The sequence below is a fragment of the Artibeus jamaicensis genome, unplaced genomic scaffold, assembly GCF_021234435.1.
Source record: "Artibeus jamaicensis isolate MK-2021 breed Jamaican fruit bat unplaced genomic scaffold, CSHL_Jam_final scaffold_1964, whole genome shotgun sequence".
NCBI lineage: Eukaryota > Metazoa > Chordata > Mammalia > Chiroptera > Phyllostomidae > Artibeus > Artibeus jamaicensis.
Genome location: NW_026522030.1, coordinates 21,306,381 through 21,333,366, shown reverse-complemented (window position 1 = coordinate 21,333,366; position 26,986 = coordinate 21,306,381). Strand labels below are relative to the sequence as shown.

Genomic DNA, 26,986 nt, shown 5'->3' with positions numbered 1-26,986 from the left:
CTAAAATCTTTTTTTTTTAATATTTTATTTATTTATCTTTAAGGGGGAAGGGAAGGAGAGAGGGAGAGAAAATAGTGTCTGCTTATTTAGCTTATTTGTTTTTATACTTTTATAATTTCTTTTCTTGTACATTTCTTTTAAAAAAGAAAATACAGCTGTATATTTAGTGTGCTTAGGGAAAAATGGAAAGTTATTTTTATCCATGGTCAGATCAAGGAGAGCAGGGTATTTCTCAAGTCAATGTAGGTAGGGTTTAGATAACCCCACGACAAAAAGCAAAAACTCAGGAGGAGAAAGTTGGGGACCTACTGCTGGTCCTATTCATCTTGGAGTTGTTTCTCTTCCCAAATAGTCTTTCCTTGTTTTTTAAATTATTACATCCTATTTGTGTAAGCATAAGCCAAACTCTGTTCCCTGGACTAACAGATTCTCTGAGGGTTCTGCATAGCTAGAGTTGTTCTGTAAAGGGAATCATTTCCTTTTAAATATCCCCCAAATTATAGTGATTTAAACATTTCTATTTCACATAATGCATATTACTGTATAATAAACCACCCTAAACTTAGTGGCTTAAAACAATGATTAATTATGTCTCACACGTTTGTGAGTAGGCTAGATGAGTTGGCTAGGTGGGAACTAGTTGGCTAGTTCCAAAAAAGGAGTTCTAGAAATATTTTGAATAGGAATGCTGTTGGAATGAATTAAGTTTCCCAAGGTCACTACTTTGGAGGATGTCTCTTACTTAGTTGTGCAAGAGCTATTCTACTTCTTTAAAATATTATTCTCTTTACTTTATTCTTAGAGCTATAGTTTAATTTTTTAAGATTTTATTTATTAATTTTAGAGAGAGGGGAGGGGAGGGAGAAAGAAAGGGAGAGAAACGTCAATGTGTATTTGTCTATCATGTGCCCCCTACTGGGACCTGGCCCCCAACCCAGGCATGTGCCCTGACTGGGAATCAAACCAGTGACCCTTTGATTCACAGGCCGGCTCTCAATCCACTAAGCCACAGAAGCCAGGGCCTAGAATTTATTTTTTAGATAATATAGTGACTATTTCACTTTATAGGCTGATTTCTATAGTGTGCTTGCCTGACGTTCCACACAGCAACCTACATTATTGAAATTGAAAGCTTGATTATAATAATTTTTATATATTTTAGGTATTTACATTAACAAATTAATTTGTTTTAGTATAAAACTAACTGTATTTAGGGGGGATCCAAGATGGTAGTGGAGTAGGTGGAAGTTACACTCACCTCCTCCCAGGACCAATCTGGAATTACAACTGAAACATAGAACAATCAGCCCGAGTAACCAATTGAGGACTAGCTGAACAGAAGTCTTATTAGCAAGGATTTACAGAGGAAGCCGCATCAATACGGGTGGAAGGATGAAGATGTCAAAAGTGCTGGCCCCACTCCCACAGCTGAAATTCCAGAGGGATAGCTCAGCTACAAAGTCCCCACTGAGGAGTATGGTATCTCAACCCCACACTGGGCTCCCAGAGCACCAGAGCCAGGAAGAGGTGCCCACATAACATTGGGCTGTGAAAAGCAGTGGGGATTCTGCCTATACACCAGGGGCAGACAGGAATCTGCTAGAGACACAGATTCTGGCCCTCTTAAAGGGCCAGTGCACAAAATCTCATTTGCAGCCACTCACCCTGGGCTCCAGGAAAGTGAGGGTGGAGCAGACTAGACTTGTCTGAAGAAAGACTGGGGTTTGTGGCTCTGGGGAGAGATCTAAAGGGACAACTGTCAGGATCCCTGTGCTTAGTCCCTCTCCCACACCACAGATGCCATCTTTCTTGGGTAGAGCACTCATCTTCAAATGGCATCAGTCTAGGTGAATGTAATAACCCCACCCTCTGTACTCCCTAACCCCCCACCCTGCAGAGCTAGTACCCTGCTGAGGAGTCAGTTGCCTGGGCCAGGGTATAGAGGTCCAGGTAGACTCAAGGAGTGTCAGTTACTGAGTTGTGTGAACCTGAGTGCCTCCCCAGCACAGGAGATTTGTTAGCCCTACCCTGGGGTCTCCTGGCGGCTCCATCCTGCTGAGTTCAGGCTCCCAGCAGAATCTGGGACTGAGTTGTGTGTCTCTAGGACAGGGGCCACTTGTCCCTTACAGGCCTGACCAGTTCAGAGTCTTCTTTTCATATGGCCAAACCTTGTCTGTTTGGGCCTGACAAACTGTCCTGGCCCTATCCTGATGAATCCCTGAGACTCCCTGAGACTCCACCCACCACAAAAGTCTGTGGGCACCCTGCAAGCAGCAGCTAGACTTAGTATACCCTGGGACTTTTGCTGAGTAGCCTCAGACACAGCACTGGCTGCGAGTTTTAATCTGTATCAGTCTGGTGAATACCACTCACCCCTACCTGGTGACTCAGTGAAAATCTCTGTCATGCATTTCGAGTACCACCAGATGCTCTTTCAGTGACTAAGCCAAATAGCCAGCAAACGGGGGCAGGCAGAAGAGGATCTCAGTGTGCCTTGGACCTTTTGCTGACCTGTCCCCCAGGCTCAGTGCCAGTGGAATCCAGTCTTGTTGCATTAACTTGGTCCTTCCCATGCACATCCAGGCCCAGAAGAGGCAGCCACAAACTGTGGATTGCTTTGTAGCTCCAAACAGATTGTCCATAGCCTGTGACAGGCAGTGTCCGACATTGACCTGCACCAGAGTCCCTCCTAAGAAGCCCCAGAACAGACACACATAGTGGCCAGCTTCAGAGAAGAATCCAATTAATTTCACAAGCAGCATATCCAAAGGCAGATCTTGGTAGGTACCAGACCCTGCAGTGGCAAATTCCATTTCATGTGATCAGCACCTGCACAGCAGCCCTTACACTGTGGTCATGGTCAATCCTCATGGTCAGCCAGCCTGAGGATTGACCTCAGGACAGCTCACATATTCTACACATGGGACATTCCTGGAGCACCCAGCTCAGGTGATCAAGGAGACTGCACCACAGGGTACCTCAGAACACCTGCTAAATAAAGCCACCCTACCAGCCCTGGCCAGGTCGCTTAGTTGGTTAGAGCAATGTCTCAATACGCTAAGGTTGCAGGTTCAATTCTGGTCAGGTCACATACAAGAAGCAACTGACGAATGCATAAATAAGTGGAACAACAAATTAATCTTTCTCTCTATATATCTCTCTCAAATCAATAAATAAGCTCTGGCCAGTGTGGCTCAGTTGGTTGCAGTGTCATCCCGTGGACTGAAAGGTCACAGGTTTGATTCACAATCAGGGCACATGCCTAGGTTGCAGATTCAGTCCCCAGTTGGGGTATGTGTGAGGAAGAAGCCAATTGATATTTCTCTCACATTGATGTTTCTCTCTCTCTCTCTCTCTCTCTCTCTCATCCTCTCACTCTTACTCTGTTTCTGGAATCAATCAATAAATATATTTTTAAAAATAAAATAAAATAACCCTGGCTGGTGTAGCTTAGTGGATTGAGTACTGGCCTGTGAACCAGTCACTGGTTCCCAGTGAGGGCACATGCCTGGGTTGTAGGTCAGGTCCCCATTAGGGGGCGCACGAGAAGCAACAACACATTGATGTTTCTCTCTCTCTCCCTTCCCTTCTGTCTAAAAATGAATAAATAAAATATTTTTTTTAATTAAAAAATAAAATTAAATAAATAAAATTAAAAATAAATAAGTAGAGTCACTCTACCAAGACTGGGAGGCATAGCAGATTTATCTAATATATAGGAACACACACAAAGAGGCAGCCAAAATAGGGAGACAAAGCAACGTGCCCCAAATGAAAGAACAGAAGAAATACCCAGAAAAGAGGCAAGAAATATACCAGATATAGAGTTCAAAAAGATCATTACAAGGATGCTCAAAGAACTAAGTGATACTTTCAAGGAACTTAGTGAAAACTAATAACAACATGAAAAAAGGCATGGAAACCATAAGAAGAACCAGTCAGAAATGAAAAATACAATATCTGGAATGTAGAATACACTAAAAGCAATAAACAATAGGTTGGATGAATCAGAGGATCGAATCAACAATTGGAAGACAAGGTAGCAGAAAACACCCAATCAGAGCAGCAAAAAAGAAAAAGAATCTTAAAAAAATGAGAATAGTTTAAGGGACCTTCAGGACAATATGAGGCATAACAACATCTGCATCATAGGGGTACCAGCAGGAGAAGAGAGAGAACAATATATCAAGAACCTATCTGAAGAGCTAATGATTGAAAACTTCTCTAATCTGATGAAGGAAAGACACACGAGTCCAGGAAGCACAGAGAGTTCCAACCAAGATGAACCCAAAGATGCCCACACCTAGATACAGCATAATCAAAATGGCAAAGGTTAAAGACAAAGAGAGAATCTTAAAATCTTCAAGAGAGAAACAGTTACCTACCTAGAAGGGCACTTCCATCTACTGTCAGCTGATTTCTGAACAGAAACATTTCAGGCCAGAAGGGATTGGCATAAAATATTCAAAGTGATAAAAACAAATCAAAAACCAAGGACTTACAACCAAGACTACTTTACCCAGCAAGGCTATCATTTAAAATTGAAGGAGAAATAAAGAGCTTCCCAGGCAAGAAAGAGCTAAAGGAGTTCATTACCACCAAACCAGTATTACAAGAAAGGTTTAAGTATGTTCTTTAAAAAGAAGGAAAAAAACCAGAGGACATAGTTATAAAATATAAAATGGCAATAAGTACATACCTATCGATAATTACTTCAAATGTAAATTGCTCAAATGCTCAATCAAAACACATGGGATAACTGAATGGATATGAAAACAAAACCCATATATGTGCTATCTACAAGAGACCCACCTCAGAATGAAAGATACACACAGACTAAATGCAAAGGGATGGAAAAAAATATTTCAGGAAATGGAAATGGAAAAAATGCTGGGATAGCAACATTTGCATATGACAAAATAGAGTTTAAAACAAAGACTATAATAAGAGACAACGGATACTACATAACAACAAAGGGAGCAATCTAGCAAGGAGCTATGGTCCTTATAAACATGCATATACCCAACACAGGAGCACCTAAATATATAAAGCAAATCTTGATGGACATAAGGAAGGAATTGACATTAATACAGTCATAAGTAGGGGATTTTAATACCCCACTGACAGCAATGGATAGATCTTCCATACAGAAAATCAGAAATGGCAGCCTTAAATGACACACTAAATCAAATTGATTTAATTGATATCTTTAGAGCATTTCACCCCAAAGCAGTAGAATATGCATTCCTTTCAAGTGTGCATGGAACATTTTCTAGAATATAAAACAAGCCTCAATAAATATAAGAAGATTGAAATTATATCAAGCATCTTCTCTGGCCATAATGATATGAAATTAGAAATCACAAGAAAAAAACTGAAAAAACCCCCACAAAGACATGGAAGCTAAATAACATGTTACTAAGCAATGAATGGGTTAACACTGAGATGAAGAAAGAAATCAAAAGATTGCTGGAAACAAATGAAAATGAGAACACAACAACTCATATTTGTGGAACACAGTGAAAGCAGTCCTAAGAGGCAAATTTATACCATTACAGGCTTACCTCAAGAAACAAGAAAAATCTCAAATAAACGATCTAGCCTTGACTGGTGTAGCTCAGTTGGCTGGGCATCGTCCTGCAAAGCAAAAGGTTGCCAGTTCAATTCCAAGTCAGAACAAGTGCCTGCATTTTGTGGGTTCAGTGCCCAACAGGGCACTTACATCCCTGAATGGGATGCTTATGATAGGCAACCAATTTATGTTTCTGTCCCATATTGATGTTTCTGTCCCTCTCTCTTTCTCCCTCCCTTTCACTCTCTCTAAAAATAAATAAAATCTTAAAAAATAAAGAAAAAACAATACTTCCCACAAAGATGGAGGCATAGGTCAATACACTGTGCCTCCTCACATAACAAAAAGAAGGACAAAAAAATCAAACAAAAAATAACCATGTCCTAGCTGGTGTGGCTCAGTGGATTGAGTGCTGGCTTGCATACCAAAGGTTTGCTGGTTCAATTCCCAGTCTAGTGCATGTGCCTGGGTTGCAGGCCAGGTCCCCAGCAGAGCGTGCATGAGATGCAACCACACACTGATGTTTCTCTCCCTCTATTTCTCCCTCCCTCTCATCTATCCAAAAACAAATAAAATCTTTTTAAAAATAAAGAAAAATAATTTAAAGGCATAGCTGTGTTCTGGATACAACCCTCTCCAATATTTAATAGATTATTTTAAACAACAGTTTTAGATTATAGAAAAATTGAAATGATAGTACAGAGAGTTCCCATAATTTTCCATAAGTACTCAATTTCCCCTACTATTAACATCTTACATTAGTGTAGTACATGTTTTACAGTTAATGAACCAATATTGATTTATTATTATTAACTAAAGTCTTTATTCATATATTCTTAGTTTTTGCCTAATGTCCTTTTCCTGTTTCAGAATCCCATCTTGGATACCACACTATATTTAGCTTTCATGTTTTGTTAGATTTCTCTTGACTGTGACAGTTTCTAAGACTTTACTTATTTTTGATAACCTTGACAGTTTTGAAGAGTACTAGGCAATTAAGTTGTACAATGCCCCTCGGTTAGAATGTGTGATATTCTCCTCATGATTAAACTTGCATGAGGGAGGGGATAACATCTGTTTTGTTCACCACTGGAATCCTAGTGGCGACAGTCTCAAATTCCAGGCCCATAGAAATCTTTGCCCAAAGATTGAATTAATAGCCCTTGAAAGAGGGGTTGAAGGAGGGCTTGATAGTAGGAATGAGAAGAGAAGAGAGACTAGAGAAACTTTTCAAAAGCAGAGGCTATAAATTTGGAGTGGGGCACATGTCTGGAAATTATTAGACTTTGTGGGGAGGACTCATGTTTGGTGTGTTCTGCGGACAGGGAGCAGTTCCAGTAGTCATGTACCTTAATTCACTGTGTTCACTGGGTGGGAAATTCTTGATTCCCAGATAACTTGCAAGTTTCCTCTAACCTTTTTATATGTTCCTTTGTTATGCTTCCTGGGACAAAGTCACTTTACAATTCATAGGAGGACAAGGAACAGAGCCATGAAGGTTAAAGAATTTGAAGTGGTATTCCTATTGAAAAAAAAAAGCCCTGGGCGTGACAGTGAGAAGATTTCCTATTGTAAATTGATAAAATGAACAGTAGTGCCGTCTCAAAAAGGCAGTAGAAGTTCAAGAAAAGAAGAAATTCCTGTTTCATATTTATTATATAGTTTACTGAGGCCTCAGTGAGTGCCAGTCAGTGTCCTGGATGTTTTCTTTGTCATCTAACTCCCACCACCATCCCGAAAGAGAGGTAGTATTATCCCCACTTTCAGGTAAAGAAGCCCAGGCTGAGGGGAATCAAATAACTTGCCCAGCACCACAGAATTACTCTGTAAGAGGAGAGTTATCTACCAACCTTTTCTTAGCTCTCTATGTTAACCAGAAAGAAACAAAAGTGAATGGCCTGAAACTGGAAAGAGCAAATCAGGGCTCAGCTCTTCATTGTAATGGACAGTAATTTGTTAGCTGAACTGAGTTTCAATGCCTTAACTAAAAGAGTATTAATGTAAAGGGGGACTGAACTTCAGCAAAGTTGAATGAGAATAAGGTTGAAACTCAGCTGAGAGCCAGGGAATTGATAGATTCTAGTGACTCCAAGAGCCAGTTCAAATACAGACAATTTCAGTTGCCAGTTCAGTATAAGCTGTTCCCTGATCAATAAATATGCTAACTAGCCTCTCTGGACAGCTGGCTTTTCAGGATTGGCTGTCTTTCCATTGAATGCAGCACATTTCAAAGGCCTACTCTATGGTTTGATCCATTCATTTACTGACGGCACCTAGGCTGCTTCCAACACTTGGCTATTGTAAATTGTGCTGCTATAAACATTGGGGTGCATAGGTTCTTCTGATTTGTGTTTCGGGGTTCTTAGGATATAATCCTAGCAGTAGAATTGCCAGGTCAAAACGTAGATCCATTTTGAGTTTTCTGAGGAAATTCCATACTGTTTTCCACAGTGGCTGCACCAGTCTGCAATCCCACCAACAGTGCACTAGGGTTCCCTTTTCTCCACAACCTCTTCAACATTTGTTGTTTGTTGCTTCGTTTATGATGGCCATTCTGACCAGTGTGAGGTAATATCTCATGTGTTTTTAATTTGCATCTCTCTGATAGCTAGAGATACTGAGCATCTTTTCATGTGTCTCTAGACTCTCCGTATGTCCTCCTTGGAGAACTGTCTGTTCAAGTCCTTTGCCCATTTTTAATTGGGTCGCTTGTCTTCTTAGAGCGGAGTCGTGTTCTTTATATATTTTGGAGATTAAGCCCTTGTCTGAGGTATCATAATCAGTTATTTATGTGTTTAGTTTCCCAGGTAAACTGTAAGCTCCATGAAGGCAGGCACCCGTTCTGTTTTGTTCACATAGTGCAGTGCCTGCTACTTTGTAGGTGCTTAGTTAATATTTATTGACAGGTTCATCTAGTCCTTGGGCAAGACATTGATATCTGATGTTCTTGGGGCCACAGATCCCTCCATACATGTGCCTAAAGCAGGGAAGGAAGCCCTCCCAGACCCCTGTTGGTGTGCTTCTAGTTTGGCCTTTTAGATTCCCCAAATCCTGCCTGCTTTAGATGTGTCTGGTTTTGGCAATGGGCCTTGTCCTTGTTCTGAGATTTTAACAATAAATGGATCGTGCTATTTCCATCCCCAGAGGAGCTTGGTGGGGCCACAACTGAGGGGCAGTAGAAGCACAGTGTTACTGCTTTCTCTGCTGGAATCACCCCGCCTCTACCCAGAGATGCTCCAATAGAGGCTGGCTGATCAGGAAATTCCAAACCCTTTTCCTGAAATGCTAAACAGCTTGAGGAATCTCTCCAGCTGGAGTTGGAAAAGCTCCCAGTGAGGAGAGCTAAGTCTTATGTAACTTTAGGAAAAGAACAAACTGTTTCTCAGCTAGGGCTGGACTTTCTGGAGACACATCCTGCATTCTTTCCTAGATGCTCCACTGGAAGCAGCTAGCAGGGTAGAGTTGAAGACTGGTGGGGTTAAGGGGGCAGAGATGAAGAAAGAGGCAGAGAGGGACGTCTGTCATTCCTGGCTGGAACTTGCTGTTCTGGTTCTCATGCTGTGGCTCCCAGTAGCAGTAGAGGGAGCAAGGGAACTCCAGGAGAGGAGTCGTATCTGGGCACACTTGCCCTGCCCTTTCCAGAAGCCAGCTGTTTGTCCTTTCAGTGCCCCAATTAGGCAAACTTCAACTAAGTGTGTGTTCGTATGTCCACAGCTAGAAGGAGTCATATTCTCCTCTGGAAAAAGAAATTTTTCCGGTTTAGTTTGGTGAAGATTCATTTTCACCTTAGTTCACCTCATTGAACATTTTAAGCCCGGTGCCAGGCTCTAGGCTAAATTAAATCACTACCAAGATGAACAAGATAGTCTCTATCCTTAACATTCAAACAAAGAGGAAAGAGAGAATGTATATAAATGATTTTAATATACTTCCCTGCTCTATAATCCTTTGTACTTCATGTAATTTAATTTTTGCTTTTATAAATAGTAATTCAGTGAACATTCTTTGTATATATCTTTGCATCTTGTCATCATGCTGCTTCTTTTAAATATATTTCCTAGAAGTAGACTAAAGAAAGAGTATATTTATTTCAAATATTGATGTTGCTTTGCTGCCCTCTGGAAAGTTTCCTTCATTCAAAAACATTGCCCACCACATGTACCAGACACCGGGCCAGGTCTGGGGATATCACAGTAAATGATGAGAGACACAGCACCTGCCCCCTGGAACTTGCTTTCCAGCATTAGAACTAAATAACCAATTCTAAAATACAATATAGGGCAATGCAGAGTGCTTTGGGAGCATATAACCAGGGCATATAATGTGGCTGTGGTCTAGGAAGAGCCATTGAACTTTCGAGTTTTATTTTAAAACCTGGAGACTGGTTAAGAATTAGTCAGATAACCTGAAACTTGTATAATTTTATTAACCCATGCCACCCCCATAATTTCAGTAAAGAAGTTTTAAAAGAGAAATAAGATAAAAAAGTAAAAGTAAAGTGGTTTTCTAACTTTAAAAAGAATTAGACAAATGAGGGCGCCATGCCCCAGTCAGCATAGAAGTGATGGAGTGACTGCAGGGCCAGGTGGGAGTGGCAGACCATGAGAGTGCAGAGGTAAGTTATGATGGGCAGAGTACACCTTTAAGGAATCTGGATTTTATGGAAAGACTTTGAAGGTTTTTTTTAACAAGAGGGTGACATAAATATATTTCATTTTGAAAGGATGGCTCTGGGAAGGGAGGTCAGGTTAGAGGTCGATGTAGTTCAGACAAGTGGTAAATATAGTTTGGTCTTGGGTAGTAGTATCAGGGATGAAGAGGGGTAGACAAAGTTAATGAGACAGTGCTTATTGGGATGTCATAGGATGTATAAAGTGGAAGTAAATATAAGTAACAGAAACCCAAAGCTGCTAACTTAAATAAGATGAAATTTCTTTCTTATTTTTAATTGAATTTATTGGAGTGACATTGGTTAGTAAAATTATATAGGTCTTAGATGTATTATTCTACAATACATCAAGATTTCTTTCTTTCTTAACAAAAACCCAGAGGCAGACAGTCCTGGGTTGGGATGGCTGCTCCGCTGTCATGAGAAACCCAGGCCCCTTCCAGTTTGTGCACTGTTATACCCAGGCCCATCTCTGTGGTCCAGGATGGCTCCTGCAGCTCTAGCCATGGCACCTACCTTCCTAGCATCAGGATGGAGGAGGGGAGAAAGAAGGATGCAACCTGTTGATTTTATAGAAATTACCCAGAAGTCTCACAAACACTTCTGCCATAACTTAGTCAAATGGCCACACCTACCACCAAGGAAGATAGAAATTCAGAATTTTAGCTGTGCATCACTGTATCCAGCTGAACATCAGAGTTCTATTAAACTGAAAGAGAACCCTGGCTGGTGTGGCTCAGTAGATTGAGTGCTGGCCTGCAAACCAGGGGGTCTCTAGTTCGATTCCCGGCCAGGGCATGTGCCTGGATTATGGCCCAGATCCCCAGTTAGGAGCATACGAGAGGCAACCACACATTGATGTTTCTCTCTTTCTATTTCTCCCTCCCTCCCCCTCTCTCTAAAATTAATAAATAAAATATTTTAAAAAATAAATAGAAAGGGAACAGATATTTGGCAACTAACAGTCTGGAGCCTGGGAAAGTGAGAAGCTATAATTCAGCCAAATTGTTTACAAGATAAGCAGTGATTATGTAAAAATTACACATACCGCTATTGAAAAGAGACTTCTTTGGCTAGTAGGCAAAGATTTAGTGTATTTAGATCCTGTTTATTTTTTTGTTGTAAAGAATAAAAAGTGTTAGCTCAAATAAGGCCCCAGTGTAAATGTACACATAGCCCTGTTGATTTGATCTGAATCACTACTGTGCGAAATTGCCATGCGACGATTTTGAGCACCTTGTCATTCATTAATATTCAGACTATAGAAAAGAGCAGACCAAAAGATTGCTACTATTTAGAACAAAGTTTAAATAGGACCTAAATTAAGGCATTTGCTTATTGTTCTTCTCCACCAAGGATATTAGCAGTATGTTTTAGTGGAAAGAGCAAGGGCTTTGGAGTGAGTCAGACAAGCCAAACTCCCCTGCCTTCCACCTCTGTGATCCTGGATCAAGTCATCTCCGCGAGACCCTCGGTTTCCTCAACTGCAAAATAGGGATAATGGTATCTATTTTACAGGTCTTTGTGAAGATTGGAAATGCACTTATGGCAAACTTCTAACACCGTGGGTAGCATAGTAGATGAGAAATAACAGCTATTATTATTATAAGTCATTCATTTCCTTCTAGTCTGTGGTGTGTGAGAAGGTATAACTACAGTGATTCCTGACCATTTGCACGAATGATATTAGGGTGCTTCTGTAGCAGTTTGGTTCCCGTTTACAAAGCCTGTGAGTATTTGTGATAAATTCTAGATTCACAGTCTGCCCTAAGTCTTCACTCAAAATGAGCTCACCCCTACCCTCATGCCTGTCATCTGTTTTTACTATGTCCAAACTCATCTGACTGTTGACAGTTTCCCTTGCCATCCACAGCCACACTACATATAGAAGTGGGACAGGTGGGGAGGAGAGAAGGATTTGGGACCTGAGCCAATGCAAGTGTGGGTTTGGAAAAAAGGGGGCTGGTAGAGACATGGGATAGTATTAATAAGCAAAAATAGAAAAATAAAAACTGTTTATGGCTCAGTCTGCACTCCAGAATGATAATGCAATAAACTAAATTCCACAGATGTTTTTGAAATGCTTTATATGAGGGGAATTAGCCAGTCTGTGAGCTCCAGTACAAATAACCTCGGAATTCCTCCTTCACATTCCTCAGTGGCTCCTTGGAGGGGAGCTGCCTCTGAAATACATGCATCAGGCCTTTGGGAAGAGGAAAGAGGATCTCTGGGCAGGCCCAGCAGAGTCAGAATTTTTAGTTATAGTCTTTGAATAGTTAGGCCTTGAAGATGTAGTGTAGAGGTCAGCCAGTCACGGTCCATACCAGGGTGATTTTATATAGCCCACAAGCTGAGAAGAGTTTTTCTTTTCTTTTATATTCCTTTTCTTTTAAAATAATATATATATTATTAATGTAAAAATTAACAATATAATATATTCTTTTGAAATGTTACATATATATGAAGCCCTGGCTGGCATGGATCAGTGGACTGAGCGCCGACCTGCAAACCAAAGGGTCACTGGTTCGATTCCCAGTCAGGGCACATGCCTGGGTTGTGCACCAGGTCCCCAGGAGGGGGCACCTGAGAGGCAATAACACATTGATGTTTTCCTCTCTTTCTCCCTCCTTTCCCCTCTCTAAAAATAAATAAAAGCTTCTTTTAAAAAAGTGTGTGTGTGTGTGTGTGTGTGTGTGTGTGGCAGAACTACATAGCCCACAAAGCCTAAATACTCATTCTCTGTACCTTTACTTGTTTACTGTCTGGCCCGTTAGAAATAGAGTTTGCTGAAAGGAGGTGGGTCTCAGCAGAGGCTGCAGGAAATCAGAACATCTGTTCTGAATGCCAGGTAGGCATTTGTAGAAAAAGAGGCATTGACATCAACAAAGAATAGATTACTAATTTCTCCTTTCCAAGAGCTCTGGAGTCCTGGCAAACCAACCCCATATTGAGGGATTGCTGGGCTAGAAAGAGTGAAGGCTTTTGTTGGGTTGAGAATACAGTATTGCTTTTGTTCTAACAGAGCGGTGGAACGCATCCTTTCATTAACGCCACTTTCTCAGGCCTTTAGGCTAAGTCCAGTTTGTAAATACTGCTGCTGAATGCTGTGCTAGGGATACAAGCCTCAGATCCATGTCATAAACCCAGACATAGAGGAAAATTAGTTTTCTAAGTGGAGTAAATGGGTGAGTGGAAGTGTTTCTTATGCGTGCGTATTTCTACTTTCCCCATTACACGTTAGTGGAAATTAACACCTTATATCTAGGGAAGCAGATTCCTAGCAGTTTCAACTGTCCCTCAAAATACAGGTAGAAATTATCGTCGGAAAGACAGGAACTGCACCTCCAGGCGCAGACCAGGTTCGCTCCCCAACATGGCCACCATGACCTAGAAGGAAAAACTCAGAAGGCCATGGCTCTCTATCTATATGCATGAATGACTGTCATATTTCTGAAATACTTTTGTTCAAAGAATTTACAGCATTTACATTTCTTGATACCTATTATTTTAATTGTTCAAAATTTTTCCTTGCCACAATACCAAAAAGTGGACACAATCAGCCCTTTTTCTGATGGTAAACCTAGAGCTTTGAGAGGACAAGTACCCTGCCCCTAGATGACCTAGCAAGTCGGAGAAAAAGCCAAGAATGAAAGCAGTGTTCCTACCCTTGGGCATCCTGCCAGTGTCCTAGGCATGGGCAGCTTCCAAATGGAACTGCGATCAAACCCCTTATCTCTAGTGATCAAATCTGGTGGCTTCTGAAGCTGTATTGTTGTTCTGATGACTGGCTGGATAAGCCTTGAATGGCAGGAAAAAATGTATTGAATGAGTGGTTCACCAGCTTACCTTCCTACCAACACCCTGGCTCCTCATGAAATGTATATGTTGTTTCATTGCCAATGATTATGAGTCAGCCTTAGGGAGGAAGATGATGTGGTCATTAGTACTGTGCGCTGGGCAACGTGACTGTTTTTTTCATGCTTCAACATTCCTGCCTGGTGCGTGGTGCATGCTTGTCATTCCACGGCAGTCTGCTGTGCACACGGGCCTCAGCAGGCCAGTCTACACCTATTTACATCAGCTGTCCAGCTGTCGGCCTCCTCGCACCCGTCTGCCTAATGGGACGAGATGAAATCTGTTAGGGGCTGCCTCTCAGAGATGAATGGAATATTCACAGAGTTCCAGATACTGTGGTCAAAGTGTAAGTTCCCTGGGACCCCAGTCTCTAGGACTTGGTATAAAGAGGCTTTCGGGAAAAATTTTCTGGGCACTGGCTCCTGACCAGATGAGGGCTTGTTTTGGGTGTTTCTGTCTTATTATGTCATGTCTAGGAAAGAAGCTCTGGCCAAGTAAATTTTCAAGGGATTTGATATACCTGGTATTTGTATAGAGTTTCAGGTAAGAACTCTACACAAATCAGTTGAGGATCAGCCTAACCTTCCTCTATTTCAAATATCCTATAAAACCCTCCCAGGTGGGTTTTTGTCTTTTTCTCAACGATGTCAACACCCACTGCATGAATCTGGGACTTGTGACTGACAAGGCTGAGCTTCTGGAAGGTTGAGTGACAGTCTTCCCTTGATTATATCCAGATCATTTCACAGCAACCCAGTGCATGTGGTGTACGTGTGCGCATGTGCGTGTGGGCACGTACCATCCCAAAACAATGTATTAGGTTTCTTGTCCAGGGCCTGCCTAACTCAGGAGAATACTATAAACCACAGCTCTCACTTGAGGTCTACTTGGCCCCTTGGGACGAGATAGCTGGACGTAGGACAGCTCTGTTCCCTCTCCCCTTTCCTGTCCCTGTTAATAGTGAACTGTTCTCTGCAAGGTTTGCTTTCTCCAGAATCCCACTTAGCATCCTGAAGAAGCCTGAGGCCACTCCTATAGCAGGAAGCTGCCCTAGATTTGGGCAGTAACCAGTAGAACTTGATACTGACGCCAGAGTGTAAAAATAAACACCTCCTACAGTGCTGTCTTAATCCATTGGCATCAGAGTTGCTATTATTAACCCGTAGGCCTCATAGGCAGCTGTGATGGGCAGACAACAGCCTGGACAGACCTATCCTGCCAGCTTGGGATCAGACTCTGTTTCTTGCCTACGCCTACTGGGTTCTGATCTGGGGCCCCTGGGGAAGCAACATCAGTCTGGGAGCATGCCCCACGACAGGTAATTCTAGGGATGAATTAGTATCTTTGGTCTGGGAGAGCCTTAGGTTCCCAAGGCCAGCCTGCCAGTCCAGAGTATAATTGACACAGGATGACTAATTCAGTCCTAGAGCTGGGACGGGAAAAACAGAACATGACTCTTCCCATTTCCTTTGGCCCTTTTAAAGAGATTTTGCCTGCCCATTCCCTAGATCCAAAGCCTTTATGTTTTCTGGGAAATTGGGAAAGGAGAGAGGAAAGGACTCCATTGGTCCCCTGCCAAAGATCTAATCATAACAGTGACCATAACTGAGCACTTGCCTTATGTCTGGCACTTTACATACAATGTCTTATTTAATTCTGTCTCAAGCTCTTGAGGGAAAATATGACAATTTTACAAATGAGGAAGCTGAAGTTTAGTGAGGTTGAGTAACTTCCCAAAGTCCACTGCTGGCCAGCAGTGTGTCGAATTTGAACCCAGACTTGTCCGCACCAAAATCCGTGCTCAGAATCATACAGAACCTAGATTTCTGAATATTCAGGACCCAGGCCAGACTCCAGCCACATGCTTTAACATTTCTTTGCTTAAGTAAACATCACTTTACTCTTTAGTCCTATAACTAAAGCAAATATCGAATAACTAGTACACAGAAATGGTCTTTGTTGCCACCTGCTAGTGAGGTTGTCAGTCCCTGTTCTCTTACCAAGCAGAGCGAACCGGACATGAAGACTGTCATCTAAAGTCTGTTGGAAAATAAGTCCCCATTGGGAAAAGTTTTGACTCTGAGGAGTCTCGGGACTATGACCACTCTGCTGAGAAAAACTCCAGACCAGAACCTGGGGGAGCCAGGCTTTGATAGTTTCTAGTGAATGACAGTAGTTCCTTGAAGGGCAGCTAGGTTTTTCTCTTTCTCCTACCTCCCCTACCCTGTCTCCACAACTAGCTTGTGTAATTCAATCTAGATTCTTCTCATACCCTGCTTCACTGTGCATATGTGGCCTTTTATTTACAGCTTTAACAGACTGATTGCATAGCAGCTTACCAGTCTGCACCCCTCAGTCCAGTGCCTGGGGGAAGGGAAGCAAAGAACACTCTGGCCTTGCTTCCTGGGAACCTGGAGCCAAAAGGAACAACCAAAGGAAAAGCAAGGGGTTGACCACACTGAACAGTCAAGGAGACGCAAAAGGGCCAGTTTTGTGCCAGCTAACTTGCTCCTGCAGATTCACACTGAGAGCTCCACCCCAGCTCAGCAGCTTATGGTGGGCCTCTCAGCCCCCACTCCTGGTAATTGTCTGGTCCTAGTGCTCCCGTTCCCTTGCTGCACCTACACCAGCAATAGCAGGCTTGACCTCTCCATCTCTTCGTCCTGTGGGTCTTACTCACTGCTGCTCCCTCCATCTTCTCATTTGAAGAACTCAGTCTGTCAAGGTAGGAATTAAATCTTTCCTAATTCTCTATAGTCTTCCTCTATCTCCCTAACCAACATCCTAAAAGAGATAGGACTTAAACAGCCAATTCTCAATCTCTAGAGACGTATAACTGTAGCAGTTAGAAGCCAAGCACCTGGGTATATAGATATGTGCGTGTGTGTGTGTGTGTGTTTTATGTATTGGTGTTGAAAGGCAGGAGGGTGAAAGGGAGGACATCTTTTAGCACCTTGCGTAAGACCTTCCCTTGGGCTGCAGGTTTTGACCTGACTTGGCTTGTAATTAGAGTTTAAAGGGACCTTTGGAGGTCATCTGATTCAGCCTTCTGCCTAACAGGTACTTGAGTTGAGCTAAGGAAGTGGTCAAATGGTTGACCTAATGGAGAAAGGTGGACAGTTGCTGGCCGGATCAGTGGAAGAGAATTTTTTCCCAGGTACAATCCCTTTTGAGCAGAGAGAGACCCTGGGACAAAGTTCAGTTTGTTATCAGATCCTTATGGAATAAAGGGAAGCAACCCTTTACAACTCAGTGAAGCTCAGTAGCTTCTAGCTTATTCTTTCCCTGGGTACAATTACCAGTTCTGCGGTCTCCATTCATTGAATCAGGGACTTCGGAGCTTCCGGTACAACTGAACCTAAGAGATAAAAGCCTTGGAACCTATTGGGGGTTGCTCCCCTGGATATTCTCTGTTGGTGATTTTTTTTTTAAATCCTCACCTGAGGATATGTTTATTGATTTGAGAAAGGGAGAGAGAGAGAGATGTGATAGAAACACCAATCCGTTGCCTGTTGCATGCACCCGGAGCAGAAATCAAGTCCCCAACCTAGGTATGTGCCTTGACCAGGTATCAAACTCGCAACCTTTGGATTCACAGGATGACACTCCACCAAACTGAGCCACCTGGCCAGGGCTCTGTTGATGATTTTGATTATATTAAAGGTGCCTGCATGTTTCCAGTTCATAAGGGAGGCAACAGACTTGGGGAAAAGAAGATATACCCACACCAGGTAGCATTACAAAAGAGCTCATTCTACTTTAAAGCCAGACCTCTTCTAGAGCGCTTGTATTTGATCTTTAGGAATGGACTTATAGCTGAACCTTTCTGTAACATTGTTAAGAAGCCAACAGCAAAGCAAGCTCTGTGCTTGGAAAGAGGATTCTATATCAGAGAGGCCTGATAAGGAAGCAGCCGGGTGTGTCTGGGACAGCCCTTCAGGCTAGATCTCTTTCAACACACTCCCAGCACGCTGGCTGGCCTCGCTTGGAGTCCAAAATAACATAACATCAGTTCAAAAACAGTGGCCTCCTCAGCCAGGAGCAGCTACACGCAACTCAGAGGAAAGACAGATGAACTGCTGGAGGGCTGGCTGCCGTTCCATTTGTAGAACCAGGCTCCCGATGCCACAGCCAGGTGCTCTTAGGCATCTAACAGCTGTTTGTTCTCTCCTTGCAAGTCAGCCCACTTCATTTCTGTTCGCAGTAGAAACTCTTTTATTAGTACAATTAATCAACATTATTTTCCAAACATATTTGATTCGAGAGCCACGAAGAAAAAGAAGCGATGCTTTCTACCAGTTAATCATTTGTTTCAGTCCCCATTTCTCCAACCCCAACAAACCATGTTCAGTTTTGCCCTTGCCCAGAGGTTGCCAGAATTTCTTCCTCTGAGCCCTGGGGTCCCCTGGAGGTGCCTTGGGGGCCCCAAAGTGGAGAGAGGAGAATTAGAGTGTATGGGCCTTTAGGTCTCTCCTGCGTCAACCACAGTAGTTCTGTTTTATTTGAAAAAGGTTGAAACCACTGCACAAACCCTTATCTCACATCTTAAAACATCTTTCTTGTTGCCCTAGCCCTCTCCAGAGGCATGTTGGCAATCAATGATTTTAACAGAATTTTGAGCACCTCAAGTTGGGCTCTTACCCCTGAATACCCACCATGGTGCTTTATTATATATACACAGTGGGAGTACAGTGGATGTGTGGCTTGGGTGCACAGTTGATTGATTTATTGACTCCTGAGCTGATTTTAATTATTGGCCTTGGGATGCTTCTAGATCAGAGAAGAGCATACAGTACATCATAGTTTATTTTGATTTGTTATGATTTGAGCACTTCTGGCTTCTCCTGTTGGAATCAATCATGCAGTCAGTAGGCGAAAACACAGCTAAAAGGAGTTACCTAACACAGATTGCTGTTGGCGAAGAGAACACCTGACTAGGGCAACACAAGCAAAAGTACTTCCTATTGATTTCCAAAGAAAGTCCTGAGGTGAAAAGTAAGCAGAGTGATTATTAGGAAAGATTAGGGACAGAGGTCTACTAAGATCATGTAGTATGTGTTTTTTCAGTACTACTTACTTGCTTTCACTAATAATTAGCCTGAATGGCTTTCAAAACTACTCAGTGTCCTGATTTGGAAAAGTAGATCTTTTTCTTTGCTGAGCTACAATTACACCATTTGAACTGTTTATTGGTGCCTCTAGTATACATACATCTGCATATCTTTTTTGTTGTTGTTTTGGCTTTGTTTTTTTAAATTAACTTACATTTTATAAAAGTTATATATACATTTAGGGTTTTTTAAAGCCAAAAATAATAGAAAAAAAAACATTAGTGGGAATGCTGGCAAAACCCAAATAGTCTGCAAGTTTAGTAAATAGTAATGTACTTGATGTTAGTTTCTTTGTTTTGACAAATGTTCTATGACTATATAAAGTGGTAATATTAGGGGAACTGGTTGAAGGACCTAAGGAACTCTGAACTATCTTTGCAACTTTTCTAAGAGTTATTCCACAATGAATAGTTAATTTTGAAAAGGTCTTCACAGTGAAAAAAATAGTGCAAAATCTGGGACAATCCAATCATCAAAATCAAGAATACCAGCAATGAATTATGACCCACTGAATTTTTAAAAAGAAAAAGAAAAAAGAATCCAAGAATCTGTACTGATACCAAATTAATAATAGATGGATGGATGGAAGGAAGGAAGGAAGGAAGGAAGGAAGGAAGGAAGGAAGGAAGGAAGGAAGGAGAATCTTTCTTATATTGGAATGCCAACTAATAAATGTAGAAGGAATAATAGAGAGAAAAGCATTGTCTTTCAACCATCAGAGTAAATAACTGATTCAGTCAAAAATCACCAGCGGATGCTAACATTTCTGTAAAACATTTGTAGTTTGTAGAACACTTTCACACAGTTTTGAGTAGGCTACTGTTAGGTCTATAGCAGGAGGTATAGTGTGTCTCGCCTCATTCTCCACATCCTTTTTGTCACCTACTGACTCCCCGTAAAATAGGCTGGTCCAGGCATAAGAATGCTCAATAACCAATTATTATACTCATAGGTGTTTTATTTTCACCACCTCTGGATCCCTCTAATAATCTCTTTCTACTTGTTTATCTTTGCAATATTTATCCTTGATTCAAAACACTTCATAGCTAATATGTATTCCGTATCTGACATTCTCTGAAATCCTTGTAATTTAAGTGTATTGTTTGTTATTTTCTCTCTCACTCACTCATAGTGTCTTGCTTCCATATGTATTTGTGCTCTTTGATAGAAACTAATTTTTGCTTGCTCTTTAATTTTGAGAATCCTGTCAGCTGAAGCTGGGGATATTTTTTCTTAAAAAGATTTGTTTCTGCTTATGCCAAAGGTCAGAGAGAACCACCAACACTAGCTCCTGAGCCGACTTTGAGAGTCTCAGCTAGATGTGGCAGGCTCAGGTTTGGCTCCCTCACCTTTCCAGAGGTCCAAGACTTGTCACTCTGACCACACAATTAAAATGCTTGGGGAACTGGCCCACAAGGAGCTGTGGGTCTCCCCTGCCCTGCCCTTGCTTACTCTGCAGCTAGCTCATGATTTCTTTTCCCCTTTTTGGGAGTGGGGAAGTAGACTCAGAAATTTTTCCTATTTACTGTGAATCCTGAAATGCTTTTTAAAGTATATGTTATATAGGATTTAGTTTTTTGCCATAGAAGGGAGTCCCTTAATATCTTGTTCACTATAATACAAGTACCAAAGTCTATGTAATTTGATATCCTGCCTTTTAAATTCTCTTTTAAGCCTTTTTCTACACCAGTAAGCATTCATTATAAACATAATATCTATAGTTGCATTATATTCTATTGCATTGCTAGACCACTATTTAATTATCCATTTTTTATTAGATATTTAGAATATTTTCAATGTGTTGCTATTGCAGGCAATGCTGCAGTGAGCATTATTATGGTAATGTGAGGTAAATTTGGATTGGGGAGATATAAGGAAAAGCATAGCTGTTTCTCTGGGTAAGGGTTGTAAACTCAAATGTTTTATAAAATCCAGGCAAATAACACAAATGAGTAAAGTGAACCAGTGAAGCTGGCTAGGTATAAAAGACCATAAAGAGTGATGGGTGCATGTCAAACTGAAGGGTCATCTTATGAGGGTAGCCACTTATGAGGGTGCTACTTAGAAGGGTAGCCATTTCTCAAATGCAGCTGATTGTTACCATCTAGGAATGGGGGCCTGGTATGATTAATTATTCTAATGTTCAAGCAAGACATCCTGGAAATTCAGATATTTAGTTTTGAAATATTCAAATATTTATGGTAGCATTTTATTCAAGCTACATAAAACCTGTTGACACACAAGGCATGACTGCCAGGCTGCCACTTTGCAACCTTTGGTGTGTGCGTGACCCTGAGGGTAAATGGTAGGGAAGTACTGACTGAAGACACAGCTGTTCAACCATTCTTCCATCCTCAGTATGAAAATGGAGAGAAGTGAATGTAAAGAGTGCATCTCAGCACTGAAGATTTATTCAGTAAGCACTTTACTAAGGCTCAGCTTTTTCATTTTCGTTTTCCTTCCTCTCCTCCTCATCAAATATGCTATTCTCAGTCTAAGCTAACCTTCTAAAAGCTGACTTGGGTTCTGCTAGCCCTGCTCAGATGTTTTTTTATCAAACACACATGGGTGTTACCCTACTAGGTGCCAAGGCTCTGTGCTCAGAATTACTCATCTAAATATAAGACACAGTGCCACACTCCAAAAGTGTGCTGTCATCAGGAGCTAAATAACAAAATAAAGGGGCCAAGGCTCGGTACCAAATGAGCTGTACAGACCACTGGTATTGAAGAAGTTCAGAAGAAAGACTTCCATGCTAACAGGGTTTAAAATAAATTTGGTAAAAAAGAGAAAGAACCTGTGAACATGGACAACAGTTTGGTGATTGCAGAAGGGAGGGGAGTGGGTGAAGGTGGAAGAGGATATAAGGAGAATAAATGGTAATGGAAAAAATACAATAAAAATGAACCATTAAAAAAAAGAAATATATTTGGCATGCAGTGGAACATGGTCGGATAAGCAGGAAGGAACTCTGCACACACCATTAAGGAATCTGGATCATCCTGCACGCAATTGGGAGCCACTGGGACGTTTTTAGTAGTCAGGTAACAACATATTGAAGGCTGTGTTTGGGGAGATTAATCTTGTATCAGTATATATGATAGCATGGAGGAAAGAGCCAGAATGAAAGCAAGCAAACTAGTTAGAAGACTATATAACAATTCAGAGGAGAGATAATGTGGGTCTGATTTAGGATGATAGAAATTAGTGAGGGAAACTTGAAAGGTGATACAACAAGGGTTAAAAACACTGACTTTGGAATCAGACAGACCTGTGTCTGAACCCTAGATCAAACATTTATTGACTGAATTACCTTGGGAAGATTATTTAATATCATTGAGCCTCAGATTTCTCATCCATAAAAGATAGAGAAAAATACTTAGTTTGGAGAGTGGCTACATATGGGTTATATGAGATGATGTAAGTGCTTAGCCTAATAGCTGGAATATAGTAAAAGCACAATAAATTATTAGGTCAATGCCTAAGACATTGATTGGCAAGAAGACTCAGCATGATTTGGTGATTGTCTGAACATGAAGATTCCAGGTGACCCTTAACACTTTCAGGCATGTGTCACTGGTAATCTAAAGCTGATTTCAAAAAGAAAAATCAATTTTGCTTTAAGATATGTTGGCTTCGAGGTAGCAGTAAGAAGTATCTAATAGGTTATTGGAGATTTGATTCTGGAAGTTCAGGAAGAATGTAAGATTTGGAAATCAATAGCTTAAACACTTCTCAGGCTGAAGACTCAGTTCTGAGCCTTGTTGTAAATCTGCATTTAAATATGGGCCAGGTATTGTTTTATTAAACAATGAAGAAAGCCTAAAAACAAAACAAATAAGCAAAATATAACCAAAGACACTGAAGAACAGGCTGACAGGGACCAGAAGGGTTAGGGGAGGGAATTTCAGGGGAAAAGGGGAAGGATTTACAGGAACAAGTATAAAGGACACATGGACAAAAACAGTGGGGGGTGGAAATGGGAGGGAGGTGGGGAGGGTTGCGGGGTGGGCTGGGATGGGAGTAAAAGGCAGAAAACTGTACTTGAACAACAATTAAAATTTAAAAAAAAACAGTGAGGAAAGAACTAGAAGTAGAGCTAGGAGAATTGGTATTGACAGAGCCAAAGTGGGAGGAAAGGTTTCGGTAGTAGAGAATGGATAAATCTCAATTTAAATATTATAAGTTCAAGAATTATAACTGCTTCAGTATTATAAGAAGACAGACTTCTGGTTCTTAAGAAGTGGTTAAGGAAAGAGAAGAGTTAACCTAGTTCATTCTTTTAAGAATTTTGGTGTTGGAAGAAACAGAAGAAAGGGGGAATTGTCTGAGGTCCCTGGACTGACACTCCAGTGATGGCTAATATAAAAGACAAAGTTAGTGCACCATTCTAAAATCCCCCCAGCAATGTGTGAGCGTTCCAATTTCTCTGCATCATCACCAACACTTGTTATTATCTGTCTTTTTTATTTTAGCCAGTCTGGTAAGATAAAGTGGTATCTCATTTTAGTTTTCATTTGCACTTCCCTACTAACTAATGATGTTGAGATTCTGTTAATGTGCTTTGGAGAAATGCCTGTGGCCAAAAATCCTTTGTCTATATTTTAATTGGGTTCTATGTCTTTTTGTTGAGTTGTAAGAGTTTTTTAATATATTCTAGCTAGAAGCCCCTTATCAGATATGTGATTTGCAATCATTTTCTTCTATTCTGTGGCTTGTCTTTTCACTCTCCTGATTGTGTCCTTTGAAGGACAAAACTTTAAAATTTTTTTGAAGTTCACGTTTACCTGTTTTTTATTTTGTCACTTTTACTTTTGGTATCATGTCTAAGAATGTATTGCCTGACTCAAGGTCATGAAGAGCTATTCTTTTTGCCCTATGCTTTCTTTTAATAGGCATTTTTTTTTTACATGAACAGCAGGGGTCTTCTCTTCCAAGCCTTTTGAGTCAGATCTGCCCACCACTCACTCATTTTTACTCACAGAACATCATTTTGAACCACTCTTATTGGACAAGACTCTGACTAAACCACCTTATATATGCCAAGCACTGTACTAGGTTTTATGGGAAACACAAAATAAAAATTATACTGTCCTGGCCCTGGCTGGTGTAGCTCAGTGAATTGAGCACGGGCTGTGAACCAAAGGGTCTCTGATTCAATTCCCAGTCAGGGCACATGCCTGGGTTGTGGGCCAGGTCCCCAGTGGGGGCCATGTGAGAGGCAACCACGTATTGATGTATCTCTCCCCTTATTTCTCCCTCCCTTCCCCTCTCTCTAAAAATAAATAAATAAAACCTTTAAAAAATACATTATAAAAAATTATACTGTCCTATGCACTGGATATTGGGGTTACAAAGATGAATGTAGCTTGGAATGTGCAATCTTACTACACATTCCAAGACATTAAGAGACATGTAGGCATATCCATAAAGAAAAGAACAATAACCATATCAAGTGAGAAATTATTTACTTAATCCTTAAACCTACCATGGACTGATGTTAGTTTCTGCCGAGGTTTGTGTGAGAATGCAATGAAATGAGAAAAATGACAGTATGCTTTCTTTTATGAAATGATGATAGATGATGTAAAGTGGTTTTTTTAATGATGCTGCTTGGCAATATAAGAAATTGGCAATTCTATATGGATCCCCTGGGCTTTGTGGGGTTTTTTTCTTGTCTGTAAAATCAACAAGCTGCAGCCTTGGGTTCACAAGACAGAGAGATCCTTTCTGGCTCCGGGGTGATCGGCAAAGATTTGATGGAGTGGTTGATCTGGGCCTCATAGGCTTTGGGTAATTCTGAGTATAGTCAAGTATAACGGGCTGGAGAATCCAAACAGAGGCAGCAGAGTGGAAATGAGCTTGCGAAACTGGTTTGAAGGACTACATGATGGAGTGTGGGAAGTAAGTTTGGGTAGAGAGGGAGTAGAGAACCAAGACGGAGGACCTTGAAAGCCAAAATGGGGAGCTTGAACTTGATTCTCTGGGTAATGAGAGACCATTAAAAGGAGCAGGAGGAGTGACATTGAAGAAAGAGGTGCTTTAGGGAGATGAATCCGGCAGTACTGGAAGGTAAATTGCAGGTGAGAAGACTAGTTAAGAAGCAGTTGAGGTTTATAATGTGACTGTATTTATATTTGGTTTCTAGCCAGGAAATAATTTGATCTTTCATCAGAAGCCCTATAGCTCTTGGCAGTAGTGACTGGGAAATGGGTGATGATGTGGTCTAAGATGTAGTAAGCCCAGCACTGGAAACACAAGAGCTGCTGCCTTCCATGCAAACAACTGGAAACATTTTATAAGTGGTGGCTCTCCAGTGCAATGCATGGCTTAGCCTCACAGAAATTTCAGGAACAAAGGCCCTGGGCCCAGAGCTCTTACACTAAGAAGCTACAACTCTAAGCACTTGGTCATGGAAATTGACTTTGCCCTAATCTACAGCTGCTTGTCCTACCCTCTTTGGGGTCTGTACGTACCAGGGGAGAAGGAAGTACAGTGACACCATTTCTGCTCCTTTTACTTTCCCTGCAAGGATCATTAATGGTTAATTTTATGAACAGCAGCCCCCCTTTCTCCTTCCCTTCCTCACTGTTTTCTGTTTTGTAGGATGAAGGGTCCACGGCCCCTTAAATAAGTCAAGGTTGGAAATAGCTTTTGGCATTTTAGCCGCTTCTCTTATCTCTCCAATTCAGCTCATCTCAGTATAGCATCAGTGGGCGTGTGAGTCTCATAGGGAACAGAAGAAGCAATAAGAAGAAAGAAACTATTTCTTCTGGGTCCTGTGTGCTGGTGGCTGCTATGTTCCTGGCCAGTGGACCCAAACCTTCTTTCTAGGGACCTGAAATCCAAGGGCTTAGCTCTGGGGTCCAGATAGTAAGTCAACATTGGGAGGAGCCCCAGGCAGGGCTAGTGCTTAGGGGCCATGCCCAGCTTGAGACCATCCCTGCATTCAAGGGTGGTAGCAGTGGGCAGTAGCATGAAGTGGGCAGAGACATGCTGCCACTTACCGTACAATTGGCTCCGGCTGTGGCTTCTCTTTACTGGTTCCCACAAGACTGGCCCAGGGCCTGAAGAGGGTGAAGCAGGGAAGGGGTAGCGGGTTCTGTAGGTGTACTGACAGAACAGATTTTTTTCTGGCCTAGCCTTCCTTGCCTTGCCTTCCTTTCCCCCAAAAATAGTCATCCCACCCCCCGGACCTGCCCAAAAGGATTCTGCCTCCCCACAGACCCAGCTGGACCCTGGCTCAGCACTATCCAAAAACTGATGTAGAGCCCTGACTGGAGTGGCTCAGTGGGTTGAGCACCAGCCTCAACCTACTTGAAAGGTCGCCAGTTCAATTCCTGGTCCGGGCATATGCCTGCGTTGTGGGCTAGGTCCCCAGCTGGGGTGTATGAGAGGCAGCCAATGTTTCTCTCCCTCTCTTTCTCCCTCCTTTGACATCTCTCTAAATAAATAAATAAGTAAAATCTTTTTTAAAAAAGCCAACATAGATGAGAAGTGAGGATTATGCTCCAGTGTGACATTAGCAGACTCTGAAGATCCAGGAACCTGAATTGGAACCTGGATTAGGAAAGGGGCCCTTAGCCAACTTGGCCCTGAGGCTCACTACCACCCTGTGTGTAGAAAAGCCTGCCCGTGGTGCTGTCTCTCTTTCTGAAACAGACCCATTTCTCTGAAGAGGCATGCCCTGGAAAGCCTAGTGCTGAGTACCAGGGCGTCCTTAAAGATCAAAGTTGGTGTTACTGCTGGTCTCTGTAGCCTCCCTCAAGGGCTTCAGGA

General features: G+C 41.7%; 1 protein-coding gene across 3 annotated transcripts in view; it reads left to right on the top strand.

Moving 5' to 3' along the window:
• RUSC2 (RUN and SH3 domain containing 2) overlaps positions 1-26,986 on the top strand; it is a 56,827-nt gene that overhangs the window by 6,515 nt on the left and 23,326 nt on the right. The gene's annotated exons all lie outside the window — the stretch shown is intronic.